The 17,064-nt window shown below is 42.8% G+C and overlaps 1 protein-coding gene across 1 annotated transcript in view; it reads left to right on the top strand.

Annotated features, from left to right (window-relative positions):
- Rapgef5 (Rap guanine nucleotide exchange factor 5) overlaps positions 1-17,064 on the top strand; it is a 219,137-nt gene that overhangs the window by 82,845 nt on the left and 119,228 nt on the right. The gene's annotated exons all lie outside the window — the stretch shown is intronic.

Here is a 17,064-nt window from a genome sequence, read left to right as displayed (position 1 = left end):
ATCCCCTCCTCACCCCCTCCTCCACAGTGTCGCCGGAGCCTGCAGTGTAGGGTCACGTTGTGAATGTCCCTTGGGTCTGGGCACCCTCCAGGCAGCTGTTCTCTGCATCTGGAACAGTGTAGGGTCACGTTGTGAATGTCCCTTGGGTCTGGGCACCCTCCAGGCAGCTGTTCTCTGCATCTGGAACAGTTGTGTTGCTCTGGAGCAGAAAAGGCTTAGGTAAGAGCTAAAGCTGTGCTTGTCTGTGGGTGTGAGGTAAGAGGGCGCATTTAGAGTGCAGTTGGAGATTGTGCTGGTGTAGTGAAGTGGCAGCAGTAAGGTCTCTCCCAGGGTGCGTGGTCTCAGTTTACAGAACCAGGAATACATCTCCTCCTGTTGAGTGTGGAAAAAGCCTAACTAGACAGCTGTTGGTCACCGCGGGGTGTAAGTGCCAGTCTTGCCGCTGTTGCCCCTTCCAGGATCTCCTGCCTTTCTGCTCCTTATTGCTGTTGTCCAAATCTCTAGATATGAGAACTTGAAGGATACCCTGCTAAGCAAAATAATATAGGCATAGGAAGACAGATTCTGTGTGGTCTCATGCAAATGCACAGTAAAAACGTCAGTCTGGAAGAGGTAGAAGGCACAGCAGTGTTTCCCAGAGACCTGGAGAATGGGGGGTGAGGAGCATGGGAATATGGTAACTAATGACATGGAGTTTCAGGGTTGTTGACTGGTTTTACTCTTAGCGTTTGTGGCTCTTCGTTTTTGTTCTTTGGGAGTCCTGCCATGACACAGAGGCTCATTCTTATGAATGTCCGTCCTTAGCTTGGCTTGCTTCTGGCCAGCTTTTCTTAATTTAAATTATCCCATCTCTCTTTTGTTTCTGTGCTTTTACCTTTTTGTCGAAGATCAGCTTCAACAAAACTCATACGTCCTAGGGTAGGAGTGTGAGGATTAGAAACGTTAGGTAGGAGACCCAGAGATATGAAAGAAACTCAGAGACGCAGGATAGTAACAGGAAGGCAACTCAGTGGATACCGAATATTGAATTCTGAGTTCACCCATGTTTAATTTTCATACACTTTCATGCCCCAATACAAAAGAGGGGAGAAGGCAAAAGACTGTTCTAACGTGATACAAAAGACAACCGGAACAGGTACTTGCTCCAACACTTGAGACATCATCAAGCCTTTATTTTCTGAGTAAAGTATTTGATATGCAGTGAACACACGCTAGACCAAGTTTTCTGTGGGCAGCCACTCCCTATGTCAAACCTGTAGATGGAGACTGTAATTATTTCGGGTCTGGGCAGCCAGGAACGAGCAAGCAGCCTCCGTCTACACAGATCCAAATGAGCAGGTGATACGTGAGCACACCCTGCTGTAGTCTCTTCCCACCTCATAGGAGCCTGTGTTCCCCAGCGCGTTTCCCAAGTTTGTATGCATGTTTAGTTGGGCCTGCTGTGGTCCTGTGTGTACTAAACACGCACAGACACTTGCCCCTTGTTCTCTAAAACTAACTCAGTAGCTGTGTCCATCACCTTTGCACTGTGTTGGTTATTACATACAGCAGGCCATAGGAGCGTATGAGAGGATCTATCAGGTCATAAACAAGGAGATCACCATCTTATAAAAGGGCCTTGAGTATCTTCAGATTTCAGGACAAATCCCCTGAAACTAGTGTTCCCAGATATAACAGTGACCATGTGTAATGTTATGAAATCATTATTTATACATGTATACACATGTGTCGAAATACCACATTTTATCCAAAAAATTTATACAGTCGTTCTTAGGTTAATTCAATTTTAGTTTGAACTGACAACCAATGCTAGATCAAAACTTTTTATTCAAATATGTCACCCTTAAGAGATTACATGTCTCTTATGAGCCATTCAGCTCCTTATAGTAACTCTGTACGCGGGTAATGTAAACTCTCAGGTATCCACAGCACTGAAATACAAAGTTCTGGAGAACTGCTTCATGGCCCTCACAGCCAGCAACCACTGTGGTGAGCGATGTGCTGGCTCTGCTGACCTGCATTCCTTTTGGGGCTTTGGCAAGCAGGCTGCTTGGGATGCAACCCTTTCCCCAGCTGGTAAAACCCCCTTCCTAGATATTCAGTACCTGGCCTGCAGGACTTGAAGGATGCAGATGTGAGAGCCATGTCAGTTCCTGCCCTCATAATGAAGAGCAGGGGCTGCTTTAGCTTGCCAGGATACTGGGCCTTCCTGGCTACCCTGCCCAAGCCTCATTTTGTTGAGCTCAACCTGTACTGGCCCCTGTCCCTGAGACACGGAGAAACTTCTGGATATTCCTACCTTAAGAAAGAAAAACTTCAGAAAATTAAAGTCTACATCCCCACTGTCCATAATTCAGGGCTGTCATGTTGAGATATTTTAAGCTGACCAGAGGCTGAATCTGAGGCCATCTCCATAGCATGTGAAGCTAATGTCCCTGAGATTGGTATCTCCTAAGTCGTCTTCCTGGCCTCACATCAGGGCAGAAGGGTGTCCACTTCCAGCTCTCGTCTCCATCTCTGCTGCCTTTTTTCATGCTCCTCTCCACTGCACACGAAGCAATATGCAGCAGCCCTGAACTCTTCCAGCTTGCCGTTCTGTGACTTCCTTCCTCCTGGAGACATTAGTGACTTTGCCTTTCCATGGTCCAGCTTTGACTTCATTCCAGTGGTCAGTGGATCCGACCAGGAAAAATGGTTCCATTCACAGATGAAAATTCCAAAGAGAAAAGCACATTGGCTCCTTATAGGTCACTTTTTAGCCACCTTTTACAATCCATTCTTCCGTTGTGCAGCTGCCCTCCTTCCCACTTCTTGCAGTGGGGGCATCGACGTTTGGTGAGTTGGTGCAGCTTAATAATGATCATCCTGAAGTACTGTGGAGCTTTGCTGCGTTCCCCTGATCATCCTGAAGTACTGTGGGGCTTTGCTGCGTTCCCCTGATCGTCCTGAAGTACTGTGGAGCTTTGCTGCGTTCCCCTGATCATCCTGAAGTACTGTGGGGCTTTGCTGCGTTCCCCTGATCATCCTGAAGTACTGTGGAGCTTTGCTGCGTTCCCCTGGTCATCCTGAAGTACTGTGGAGCTTTGCTGCGTTCCCCTGATCATCCTGAAGTACTGTGGAGCTTTGCTGCGTTCCCCTGATCATCCTGAAGTACTGTGGGGCTTTGCTGCGTTCCCCTGATCATCCTGAAGTACTGTGGAGCTTTGCTGCGTTCCCCAGGAGAGCAAATGGCCTCTCCTTCCTGTGCTGGCAGGAGAGACATGGGTAGAGCGTGAGGAAGAATCTCACATCCTTTTTGAACTATTCTTAGGCTGTCCCTTGCCCTTGTTGTTTTATTTACGAATTGGTCCATATGGTATCATTGTTTATGATTACAAGCACAAGGTCCTCCATGGAATTATGGGAGTTCTCTGCAAGCTTTAAAATTCCACTGTGATATTAGTATAAAGATTTAGCAGTATAGTTATTAACAGTTCAAAAATAGAACATAGTAGGGATGGCAGAAGATTGTAATACTATAATCTAAAAATACTGGATTTCTACTCTCAGAAAAGAAAAGGAAAAATCATGGAGTAAAAGGATTATACAATGAAGATTATAAAATCTAAACATAGAAGCCGAAAAAAGCTCTAGAAGATAAAAGGCCTCCAGCTCCAGGGATAGACAATTAATATTGTGAAAATGGCCATATTACCAAAGTGGTAGTTGCATATGCAATGTCATCCTAAGAAATTCCAACAATGTTCTTCACATAAGTCAAAAAAATAAGTTTAAAGTTCTTATGAAAGCAAAAAGAACCAGTTATAGTCAAGCAGTGGTTATGGACAAAGTTACCAAAAATATGCAGTGGAGAAAAGCTAGCAACAAATAGTGCTGGTCAACTGGACTTCTACATGTAGAAAAATAAAACCAGTTCTGCTTTCACCCTGAGCAAAAATTGATCAAAATGAATCAAAGGCCTTTATATAAGACCTGAAGCTTGCAAATTAGTAGAGGAGAACGCTCGAAGATGAAGGGAAAAGGGAGTTTTGAAAAAGAATCCCAATAGCACAGAAGATGCTGAGAATGGTTCACAGATGAGATTACATGAAATTAAGGGAAATGCTGCAAGATATTGCAAAGGAAGCAATTATCAGAGCGAAGAGAGTGCCTGCAAGAATGGGAAATGGTCTTTGCTAGTTAGTCATCTGATAGGAGAATAATACCTAGAATATTATAAAGAACAAAGAATATCAATTACCAACAGAACAAACACCCAATAAATAAATCGACAAATGAACTGAGCAGACAGTTCTCAAAAGATATATAAATAGTCAGTAAATACATGAACAGTACTCAACACCTTTACCCATTAGGGGAAAAGCAACCCACTATCAAAAATAGTATCTTCCAAGGACATGAGCTCAACTATATTCATAGCAGCATTGTTTGTCGTAACCATAACATAGAAACAGCCTAAATGCCCCTCGATTGAAGAATGGGTAAGGAAAATGTGGTATATTTACACAATGGAGTACTACACAGCAGAGAAATAACCGACATCTTGAATTTTGCAGGCAAATGGATGGAGCTAGAAAACATCATTTTGAGTGAGGTAACCCAGACCCAGAAAGACAATTATCACATGTATTCATTCATAGGTGGTTTTTAAACAAAAAGCAAAGAAAACCAGCCCACAAATCACAATCCTAGAGAACCTAGACAACAATGAGGACCCTAAGAGAGACTTACATAGATCTAATCTACATGGGAAATAGAAAAAGACAAGATCTCCTGAGGAAATTGAGAGAATGGGGACCTTGGCAGAGGGTTGAAGGGGAGGGGAGAGGTAGGAAGGGGAGCAGAGAAAAATGTAAGCTCAATAAAAATCAATTAAAAAATAGTATCTTTAAGAAAATTAAGCAACTACTAACAAGAATGAAGAATGGGGGGTAAGGTAGAGAAGGGGACTTTGTGCACAATACTGGTAGAAGATAAATATAGCTAGGATGGAAATCAGAATAGGGATTTTGCCATTAAAAAGAGAAAAATTAAGGATACAAATACCATACTGTCTATTCATGTCAATATATACCCATAGGGAATCTGAGGCAGCTTGCTAAATGTGATACCTGTACATGTGTTTATCACTGTATTATCTATGGTAGACAGATTATGAAACTAGGTTAATGCTCATCAACAGATGAATAAAGAAATGTAAGAAAACACACATGCACATGCACAAATATACATGTATACATATGCACACACACAAGTGTTCTTCAGCCGTAAAGAAGAATGAAATCATATTATGCCCACTGGTGGAAAAATAGCATGACTGTTATGGAAATAATCTTCCACTTTCTGACTGGATTTAAATCCTACTCCACAAGACTGAATTCATGCTTGCTACCACCATTAAGTGATCCAAAGCCCATGGCTCAATAATAGGAGACCATTAGTATTCTTCTAAATAGACGTAGTAATATAATAACCTGCCCCTAAGTTCTACCTCACTATAGATCATTACCTCACTCAACCCTCATCAGAGAAACTTCTTTCTGCAGTGGATGATGAAAATGCAGAAACTCACAACTGCTTAGAGTACAGAAAACAGGAGACTGGAATAACCAACTCTAAATGGTATCTCTATAGCTTACTCCTACCCTCTGGATCAGGGATCATTGTGGAGTCTGCAGGGAAACAGGATTTGCTGGCTATGACACTGCATTTTCACAGATGAATACAGTGGCTATGACTGTATGCATACAACTGGCACAAGATCAACAAAAATTCTAGCATGTTTGGTGGAAAGGGCTCTTGAAATCCTGTCCTGTTGCAAGGAGAGGGCCACTTATTTGTCCCAGCCGCCAAGAACTAGAATAAAAACAAGAAACTATATTGATTAAAACACTGTTTGGCCATTTGCTCTCACTTCTTATTGGCTAACTCTTACATCTTAGTTTAGCCAATTTCTATTAAAACTGTGTATCACCACCTGGCAGTGGTTTACCAGCTAAGTTTCAGCAGCATGTCTTACTCTGGTGGCGGATCCATGGCATCTCTCTGACTCTGCCTCCTTTCTCCCAGCATGCCATTTAGTTTTCCCCGCCTACTTAAGTTCTGCACTATCAACAGTTTCTTTATTCATTAACCAATGAAAGCAACACATCAGCAGAAGGACTTCCCAGCATTTCCCCTGCTGAAGATCTGTTGGCAACTGGTGGCTGCCAGGGGACTCTATGTACTTCACTGGCGGATCCCCCGAAAGGCTGCCCATGTTCTTGTAGACGGCCCTACATCCATGTACACACAGGCAGCACTAAATGGATTCAGTGGGTCTTTTAAGAAGAGCACATAAATTTGGGAGGGAAAGTGATTGTAGGGATAAGGGAAGAATTGAAGAGGAGAGAATGGAGACGGATTTAGTCAAAATATGTTACATGCGTGTATAAGAACATCAAGCACTAAAAATGTTAATAAACAAAAAATGCATAAAAATGGAGATAACCATGTTGAGGACAGGAATGACATGTCTTCTTCACACGTGGAGTCTAGACATGAAAATAAAAGGACACTATTTGTGGAAGGGAGGCGATGTAAGAAAAGGTAATAGCGATGTGAATATTAGTATGTAGAGTGTGTAAAGTATAATGATGATGATTTTATACAATTAATATATGCTAATGTGGACTTTTTACTGTAAACCCTTAGTTAATAAGGGTGTTCCATGGAGATGTGACCTGTTTTCTTTCTAGTTTATTGTCTTAAAGGCATGATTATGTAGCTGTGAAAACAAACCAAGGGACTCCAACTTGGTCCTGGTTAGCCAAGCATATGACTTAGTGACTTCCAGAGACTCAGTTTCTGATTCTGTGAAAAGGAACTCATAGCACACGCCCCTGGGCTTGTTGGTAGGGTAAATGACATGGCATAAAGTACATGACTTTTGCTGGCCTAGTTAGGCCTCAAAACCATCTTTCTTTTACAAGCTTAGGTAAATCTTTGGAACTTAATTCCCAGGAGAAATTATATAGAGTAACTGAGTCCTTTAGGATCCTTTAAAGTGAACGTATCTGGCCATTTCCTGCACCATGGGACTATAACAGATTGGTCTCCATCTGTCCCCTAGCCAGAACACATCCTGGAAAACCACTTCAAAAGGCCCGAATTGTTCTGCCTCTCATGAAAAATATAGAAAAAAAATATTGTAACCAAGGGTTGCTTGATTTTTGTTTTTTGTAAAACTTGAATGAAGCACAAGTCATCTTTGTATTAAAATCAAACTTTTTCCCCCCCTAATACATTTCTGGTGCGCATAGCAAGAAAAGAAGTTACTTGCATGGATAAAGTCCAGATTACCTCTTTGTTGTCTTGGCCATTGGTGAATATTTATACTCTCTTTCAGCACCTGATATATAATACTCTTTGTTCTAGAGACATTATCATTTTTTTCTGTTGAATAATTTTTCCATTAACTGAACTTACTAAATCTTACTTAAAAGTAAACACTGTTAAAACGTCTTATGAAGTAAAAGAAAATGAAGTTTGGAGAGTCATGGCTGAGAGACAAAGACCTGAGAACTGAAATAGAAACCTTCAACCTTAGAACCAAGTGAATGAAGCAGCAAGAAAGCTGTCCTTGTAGCTGAAGCCCGCAGTCACGTGTGCAGTGTGGAACACACGCTGGTTATGCTGCGGCTCCAGGGAAGCTGCTCAGCTCCTGGTGCAGCATCCTCACTGCCTAGCATTGTCTTGATGATTCTGGTAGACTTCTGTCTCCCTGCACTGGGAAGCCATAAAAGACTAAGTTCTCATGGCTCTAATTTTTAGAACCTAAACTCTTGGTAGATAACCCAGGTCCACTCTTGTGTGGAGCACTATCAGTATCCCCACTCTTTTGTGGAGCACTATCCACTCTTGCTTCCTTCATTTTAGCCTCACTCTTGTTCATTTTCAACAACTAAGTTTGTAGAACATTTTGACACAGTGACACCTGAGTACGTAAGGTGTCTCCTTCACTGGTTTCCTGTACCATTCTAGAACTATTTGTCCTCTTCGGGGTTCAGCTTTTCATCTGTTAGATGAGGATAATCTTAAGAGTGCTTGGAAACAGACTGAAGAGAGGACCAGGCCTTCCCCTGCCCTCGAACCTCATGGGGATATCAAGAACCCACAAGACAGCTCCACCAACTGGCAGCTTGCTAACCTGGGGATGCCACCCCACACACCTGCCACAGTAGTTTTTCCATAGTTGATGTCATGTTGTATAAAATGGAAGGATTCAGTGTGTGATTGGCAATGTGGGCCTGAGCCTCACAGGGACACAGAAATAGAAGCCCTGATTGGTGAATAATCTGCATTGTGATGCAGATTGAACCCACAAGAGCAGATAAGATTGTAGAGGAAAGAGGCTAAGAGAGGAGAGCCCAGGGCAAGCTTTCAGGAAGAAGGACCTGGAAAGGAGCATTTGAAATGATTAACACTACCATCAGCTGGCAAGCTAGCAAAACGTGGGTGTGTGATCCCTGGTCAGCATTGAATCCATTTTCAGACACCCTGCCATGTGCCATGTACTGACCCCTAATCGTCAATTTCAACACTAAAATAAATACTGCCACTAATGCAGTCACAATTTGCGAATGCTTTTCTTATTTTTATAGATAAGGAAGGATTTGAGCATTTGGAAGTGGCTGTTGATGTGTTGGCAATGTGTGTACATGTTGCTGCAGCCGCTACCCTGCCACTTCACACAGAGCTCCTTGCTGAATGTGCAGGGTGTGCTGTGGAGCGGCTTCCAAAAACAATATTATGAGACCTCTGCAGGATGGTACAAAATAACAGCTGATGATTTACATAAAGAGGAACCAGGTCCTGCCTCCTGTGGCTGGAAACTGCAATGCTTTTCTGCCTTCTGTGTGTCCACAGTCCACAGAACACATGAAGGACCCCACCTCCATCCATATAATGCTCCTACCTGTGAGAAATGCCAGTTCTAATACATTTTGATCTTAACTACTTTTCAAATTTTTTGTTGCATTCTGCCCTCTTTCACTGAAGAGGGAAAGAACTGAAAAGAAATTCATCCCAAGATTAACATGAGTAATACCTGGTATCACTGGCCAAGAAGTAGAGGCGACGGGATAGCCTGAGCTACAGTCAGAATATTTCAGAAAAACAGAACACCAGGAATGGGCTGGATCCTGTGCAGTTTGGCCGGCTTTGTTTCAGAGAAGATGCCGCATGTGTGAAGGATTCTCCTGTTGCCACACCTTAAACTCTGCCAAGTGTTCAGTAAATTATCTTTCTTATTACCTTTTCTGACTATTCACAAGCAACTTGAAAAGCTGAATTTCTGTCACCAGGTAAAGTTTTCTTTGACTTGTCAGTTCTTTAAAAACAAACCACAAATGAACAGCTTTTACAAGCAGTGCGCTGACCGGAATGCGCTCTTCTTGTCTGTTCAGTGTTCCACATGAGTGTAGGTCTCCACTTTACAAAGTCATCGAGGACATCTTCAATAAGCATCACATTTAAAGGACACTGCTTGTCATCGCAGGATCAGCAGGACAACGCAGGAACACTCCTGTGACTGAGAGGCCAGCCTGGCAGGCTCTCTTTGGGGCCACCAGGCAGCACCCAAATCATGACACAGCAACTTAATATTATTTATGAATGCCTGGCCTTATCTTAGCTTATCCCACTAGCTCTTATGATTTAATCTAGCCTGTTTCTCTTCATCTACGTTTTGCCTCAGGGATTTTTACCTTTCTTTCATTCTGTATGTCTTACTCTGTGTCTATCTGGTAGACTGACTCCAGGCCCCTCCCTTTCTATCCCTTGTTCTAGCTATTGGCTGTTCAGCTTCTATTTTGTTTTGTTTTGTTTGTTTGTTGTTGTTGTTTGTTTGTTGTCATTGTTTTTTTCAAGACAAGGTTTCTCTGTAACTTTGGTGCCTGACCTGGAACTAGCTCTTGTAGACTAGGCTGGCCTTGAACTCACAGAGATACGCCTGCCTCTGCCTCCCCAGTGCTGGGCCATTCAGCTTTATATTAGACCAATCATGTGCTTTAGGCAGGTAAGGTTACATAATTAAACACACATCATTACATAGTTAAACAAATGCAACACACCTTTACATAGTTAAAGCAATATCTCACAATAGCATAGTAAATATTAGACAAGCTGACAAGACTCTGTCTCAAACAAAAAATAAATAAAATTTAAAAATTGAAAGGCTACCTGTTATATTTTGGTGTAAAGAATATTAATGGAGTCATTAGAAGAGCTTCCTTAGTATCCATCATGGTAAGTTGTTGGGAGAGACAATTTGTTCCACGGGACCGGGAAGATGGCTCAGTGGTTTGGTTAAACACATTGACTGCTCTTTTGGAGAATACTAGTTGGGTTCTTATCACCCAAATGGTTGCTCACAACTGACTCTATCCAGTTCTAGGGGATGTGACACCTCTTTTTGCCTCCAAAGGCATCAGACATGCATGTGGCATGTATACATATATGTAGGCAAAACAAGGAAGGAAGGAACCCTATGTCCTGTGGAGACATAGGGCCAGGCTTCCCTCACTCAGTACACTATTTTCCTGTTCTTTTGTTTACTCACAAATGTAATGATTTGATTTTTCTGTCCAGCTGAATAAAATCCCACTGTGTATAGATTCATCAGTTGAAGGACATTTAGGTTGTCTTCATTTCCTGGATATTTTAAATAAAGCAGCAGTGAGCAAGTAGCTGGAGAGCAGGACATCGAGTCCTTTGGTCATATGCTTGGGAGTGGTGGACCTGAGTCGTGTAGTGGAGCTATCTGCTTTTAGTTTTCTGTGAATTTTCCACACCAGTCTCCATGGTGCCTGCAGTAGTTTACAGTCCCACAAACAATGAGTGAAGGGTCTCTTTCCTCACATCCTCGTATAACAAGAACACCAATCAGCATGCCAGTGCAGATGGGGAAGATCTCACGAGCCCCTACCTATGATGAAGAGATGAAGAGCTGCAGGCAATTAAATAGCTGCAGAGAAAAGAAGAATTGCCTTTCTCTAGGGATGACCCCCAGAGGGGTTATCCAAGCCCAGGATGTCAGCCATAAACACTTAAATACAAGCAGCACTAAATGGACCCTACGTGTGTGTGTGTGTGTGTGTGTGTGTGTGTGTGTGTGTGTGTGTGCGCGCGTGTGCACAATAATGAGGAGGTCGGGAATTGGAGAAGTTGGGGGGCATGTGGGAGGAGGTGGAGAGGGTTAAGGAAGGCTGAGAATGATAATAAGCACAGTGCTTAGGCATGAAGTTCTGGAAGAAAAGATAAAAGGAAGAAACAGTGCTATCAAGGCAGGCTGGTGAAGCCTTGGAAGCTGTCAGCTCTAGAGCTCCCGAGCTCCCTCCTGGCTGATTTACAAATAGATGTGTTTAAACTAAGTAGTCCTCTGTGAATTAGAGGTAAGTAGTTTGCATATACTGTTCTCATGTGGCCTCTAACATTCACTATTCAAAGTCCAGACTCTGAGTCTTATACTTGTCTTTTTGTTATGCTGAAAGTTATTTTTAAAGACTGGCTCTTGCTTTGGATTCTGTGTGTGGAGAGATAAGGGGATGGTTTGTGTTGGCAGAAGGTGAGGCTTCTAGCCTCGCTGGTCCCAGAAGTGTCATTCCTATGAGCACGTCCTGCAGGAGGGAACTGTCCCAGAATCAATATTTGCATAGAAACTCTCCTCCAGCCTACCCTTATTAGATCAGATAAGAGAAAAATTGAACCCAGAATCTAAACAACTGCCTGCCTCTTCCTCCTCTTGCCACTGATGTCATTGTTAGAAGAGATGAAGAGATAAGAGAGAAGTTGCCTCCTAATATATTTTTTGACATTAATGTTTATATTGTAGGCTCAGTAGAAAGTTCCAATTACATATTTCATATGCATGATTTCCTGGGGTGAACATAAATCCTTGAAAGTCTAGAACAAATGTTTTGTTCTCATATGTGAGCCACAGGCTAAATGCACCTTCAGAGTTATTATTATTCAGTGGGTTTGTTTTTCTTTAAAAAACAAAGATTGTTTAGATGCTGGATTAGGACGTTCTCTTTTCTTTACCCTCCAATATATAGATGTGGACAATCTGGCTGACCTTTGCCTGAGTCTTCTCTTATTTACGTGTAGTAACAGACAGTGGATATCGACATCTCTAAAGATGTGAGAGTGCGTGTGGTGTTGTTGATAAAGACAAATGGCAAGGTACACTTAAAGCCCGAGGCACAAATCCTGGCATGAATGAATGAATGAATGAATGAATGTAATGTTGCTACTGGGGACAAACTCATCTTTTTTTTCTTGTGTGCTCATCTATTCTTCCTTGATTCTGCTTCTTTGTGTTAAGAACTCTCTGGAGCTGGGCATGATGGCACACACTTTTAGTGCCAGTACTCAGGAGGTAGAGGTGGGTACATCTTTGTGAGTTTGAGGCCAGGAACTACAAAGTGAGTTCCAGAACAGCCAGGGTTACACAGAGAAACCCTGTCTCAAAATACCCTCCACCTAAAAAACTATTCCTGTGTGTGTGTGTTCTCTCTCTCTCTCTCTTGTGTGTGCACACACACACAAACTTTCTAAAAAAATCAGTATTAGCTCTGTCTACATAAAAAGAAATCAGCTCATATGCATCACCCTAATGTTCTGCATCTTAGTTGAATTAGATGAGTAAAAGAAACACCTAGGCCCCAGAACACGGTTTCAAAAAAGAATGATTTTATTAACTAAAATATTTCAAACTTTTATTTTCCTTATTATTAAACAAAAATAAAGTTTTGAGGAATGAAAGAAAATAAGTAAATCACATTAAATGCCCACTGTCCTCTGTAACAATCTTTCTCAAATGTAGTTAGACTTTCTTTTGGGGGGGGCCTAGCTCCCCAATAATGACAGAGAGACTTATTATTAATTATGAAAGCTTGGTCTTAGCTTGAGCTTTTTTCCAGCTAGTTTTTATAACTTAAATTAACCCATCTCTGTTAATTAACATTCGGTCACGTGGCTTGGTTACCTCTGTTGTGTACCATGTCTAACTTCAGAGTCTGGCAAAGTCTGTGTACCTAGATCCCGCCTTCTCACCTCTCCCCAGAAATCCCACCTATCCTTCTGCCTGGCTGTTGACCTTTCAGCTCTTTCCTAAGCCAGTCAGAAGGCACTGTAGGCAGAGACACGTCTTTACGGTGGACAACAGTATTTCACAACAGTCTTCATGTAAAGGAAGCCTCCATTCATGTACGTTAGTTTGCTCACTGGATGAAGCTTCAGGTGGAAATTCATTTGATTAAGTGGAATTACTGCTTTTGGGGTCTGTTACCTTTTTAAGAGGAGTTGAGGTCGTTTTTCTAAATTATTTTTCCTTTCCTGGTCTCTGCTAGTGTTTGTTTTTGTTTTTGTGTTTTTAAATTTCCTCCTAAGTGGCCCACAGGAGCAATCGGGGACCTGTTTTGAACAAGGTTCCCATTCCTTTGCTGAAAATAGGGGCAAAGCCTCTCTCTACTTCCGCTGTCCCTGCCGAGCCTGGGCATGCTAAGCTGGTAAGAGTGATCTTAGTTATCTGGGTAGTTTAATAGGGGAACTATGCTCCCTCCTTTCATGAATAGTTAAAAGATGTAGCTTACGATAGTCTGTAAGTAAGTGGTGTAAGTAGAACCGTCCTAAGCACTTGGCAATGCCTTGGTCATCCCTGCTCACTTTGACAGGGCATACTGTACGCTGAGTTCCAGAGGTGGGCCTCATAGTAAGTATCACATAGCAGGCACAAAAGTCATACAAAAGCAAAAGCTCACAAAATGATAATCTAAAAACTGCTAGTTTTTAGTTTTAGAAAGTGTGAAATTTATAAGTCCACAGTGAGAGAGTCCATGGGTGCAGTTAGGGTACGGGGTTGTATCCTTGTCACTTTGATGGAGAGGGCGGAAGGATGAGGATCATCACTGACGGCGGATGCCCATCATCTTTCCCCGGCTCCCTCCCAGACTCAGTTCATTGTCAGGTGGGTTCATTCCGTCAAAGAGTATAGCCCAAGCCCTCCACCTCTCTCGTTCTCTTTGCTGCCTCCCTGGCCTAAATCGCCCCATTTCTAAGGAAGTCCACTGTAGCAGTCTCCTGACTGCCCTCTCTGTTTCTTTTTGCTGCTGTAGTATCTTTTTATCATCCACAAACAAGTTGACAGACACTGAGGACATATGCATCAAAGGATACAGATTCTTCAGTGGTTTACCATGTTTTCTGGCTCAAGTCTAAATGTGCTGTGGTCTGTACTGTCTTCAGGTTTGTCATGTATCACTATGTCATGCAGTGAGTGATTAGCTCGGCCTTAAATCTCATCCCAAATATGATTATTCCGAGAAGCAAAGCACCCGTATCCTCATGGCGTGCATGATCCCCACAGAGAGTCTGCTGTATTTTTAGTTGTATTTGTATGACTTTTCATCTTACCTTAGTTAAAAGATTCTACTGCTGTCTTAGGTTTTTTTTTTTCATTGCTATGAAAAATACCATGACCATGCACTTTTTTAAGGAAAGCACTTATTTGAATGACTCACTCACAGTTTGAGAGTTCAGTCCATTATCATCATGGTGGGGAGCATGGTGGCATGCAGGCAGATGTGGTGCTGGAGCAGTAGTTGAGAGTTCGACATTTTTCAGGCAACAGGAAGTTGACTGACCGACACACTGAGGGAAGCATGAGCAAAAGAGACCTCAAGGCCCGCCCCCATAGTGACACACTTCCTCCAACAAGGCCACGCCTCCTAATAGTGCCACTTTCTTTGGGGGCCATTTTCTTCCAAACCACCACATTCCGCTCTCTGGCCCTCAAGGTAAAATGTGTTTAGTCCAACTTCAAAAGTTCCCATAGTCTATCACAGTCTCTACGTTTAAAAGTCCAAAGTTGAAAGTCTTTTCTGAGATTCATGCAATCTCTTAACTGTAATCCCCTATAAAATGAAAAGCAAAAAAGCAAAACACATTTTTAACGTATAATGGCATAGGATATATATACATTACCATGATTATAGAACATCGGGAGGGGCACATAGTGAGGAAATACTGGACCAAAGCAAGACTGAAAACTAACTGGGCAAACTCCAAACTCTGCATCTCCATGTCTGATGTCCAAACACTCTTCAGATCTCCAATTCTGCTTAGAATTGACTGTAACACACTTCTTTCTCTTTGGCTGGTTCCACTCCCTGTTAGCAGCTTTCCTTTGCAGATATCTCATTACTCTGGCATCTCCAACACCTTGGTTCTCTAAGGCAAATCAGGCTTCAACTTCACGACTTCATGTACTGACCTCTCTACTAAGCCTCCACTAAGGGACATCTCTGATACATACCTGGCCTCAGCGGCTTTATACCTTAACTCCTTTCTTCTATCCTTAACTCTAAAGCCAGAACCACATGGCTAAAACTGCGAAGTTCTGCTGTTTACTGGGACTGGAACATGCCCCCCACCCTTCAATTATATCTTCACCGGCATTTTCTTTCACTGCCTAAAGTTGGCTGCCCAGAAACTCGCTCTGTAGACCAGGCTACCTCAGACTCAGGGATCCAGCAACCTCTGTCTTCCCAACGCCAGGATTAACGGTGTGCTCTGCCACACTGGGCTCTGCCACACTGGGCTCCGCCACACTGGGCTCCGCCACACTGGGCTCTGCCACACTGGGCTCTAAGCTTTTCTTCAGTTCCTTTTCACAAGTCAGAAACTTAACTGGGTGGGACTTTGCCCTGAGTTTTATCTGTTTATCTCCTTGAGCGACATTCCACTTTCTGGTACCCTTTTTTGCCTCAAATGTCTTCCCCTGCTCACCTTGTTCCTTTTTATTTTAAATCTTCATTAGAGGTACCACTAATATCCACACAACAGAGTCTACACGAGGCTGTTTTGAGATTTTTTTTTCTGCCAACCGATTTAATCCAATTAGCCCCAGGCAGACTCCCTCGACAAGGGCAAAAGGCAGTCACTTCTTTATCAAAATATCACAAGAGCAACCTCTAGGTGACATACTAAAATTTTTCTCCTCTGAAACCTCCTGAGTGTGCACCCCCATAGTTCAAATAATTCTCAGCACCACTGTCTTCCATGTTCCTACTGGTACGGCCCAGTAAGCAGGGCTTAACGCTTTCCAGTGCTTTTCTGACTCAAAGTACCAGAGTCTAAATTCCTCCGACAAACACATGTTCAGGCCCATCACAATACCCCAGTCTCTGGTACCAGCTGTGTCTTAGTCAGGGTTTGTAGTGCTGGAAGAGACACCCTGACCATGGCAACTCCTATTAAGTGATCATTTAATTGGGGTGGCTCCCTTACAGTTTCAGAGTTTCCACTATCATCATGATGTGGCCTGCAGGCAGAAGTGGTGCTGGGGTGGCACACCTTCTCCAACAAGGCCACATTTTCTAATAATGCCACTCCCTTTATCATGTTGACTTACTGTGTGTGTGTGTGTGTGTGTTTGTGTGTGTGTTTGTGTGTGTGTACGTGTAGGGGGGAGTTGTGGGGAGTTGCTTATGACATGGTGTTCATGTGAAAATCAGAAAAAACCTGCAGGCCCCACTCTCTTTTCCTCAGGTGGCAGGAGACTTTATATAGTTGGCCATTCCCCAGCCCTCACTTCATTCTACATTATTTTTGTAAGTGTCACTGACTGTGTACCCGGGTAATATGTATACTTCATGAGGTCTGTCTGTCTTGTTTGTGAGCAGAACACCAATGCCAGGTACAGAGTAGGCACTCAGCACACACTTGTTATTAGTTGTACAACAAAGTTGTCCACACTGAAAAGTTGCGCAGTCGTCAAACTTGGATCAGGGTTGCATATGTTATATTTTTTTTCTTGAGTATCTGGGTGAGAGTAGAGATTCCAAAGAAGCTGGAGAGTGGGAGGAATCCTGTTGGCAGTGAGCAGACATCTAAGATAAGGAATGCACAGGCAAAGCGTGGCACTTGTATTTATGGTTTTGAGACTGATGACTTTAGCAGTTGCTGAATTAAATAAAGAGGCTGGAACCAGCTCCTGGTGGGGGAGGTTGGTGTAGCAATGAG

Source organism: Myodes glareolus, chromosome 11, assembly GCF_982192425.1.
Source record: "Myodes glareolus chromosome 11, mMyoGla1.1, whole genome shotgun sequence".
Lineage (NCBI taxonomy): Eukaryota > Metazoa > Chordata > Mammalia > Rodentia > Cricetidae > Myodes > Myodes glareolus.
The sequence above is the reverse complement of the archived record's forward strand: the minus strand, read 5'-3'. Positions and strand labels throughout refer to the sequence as shown.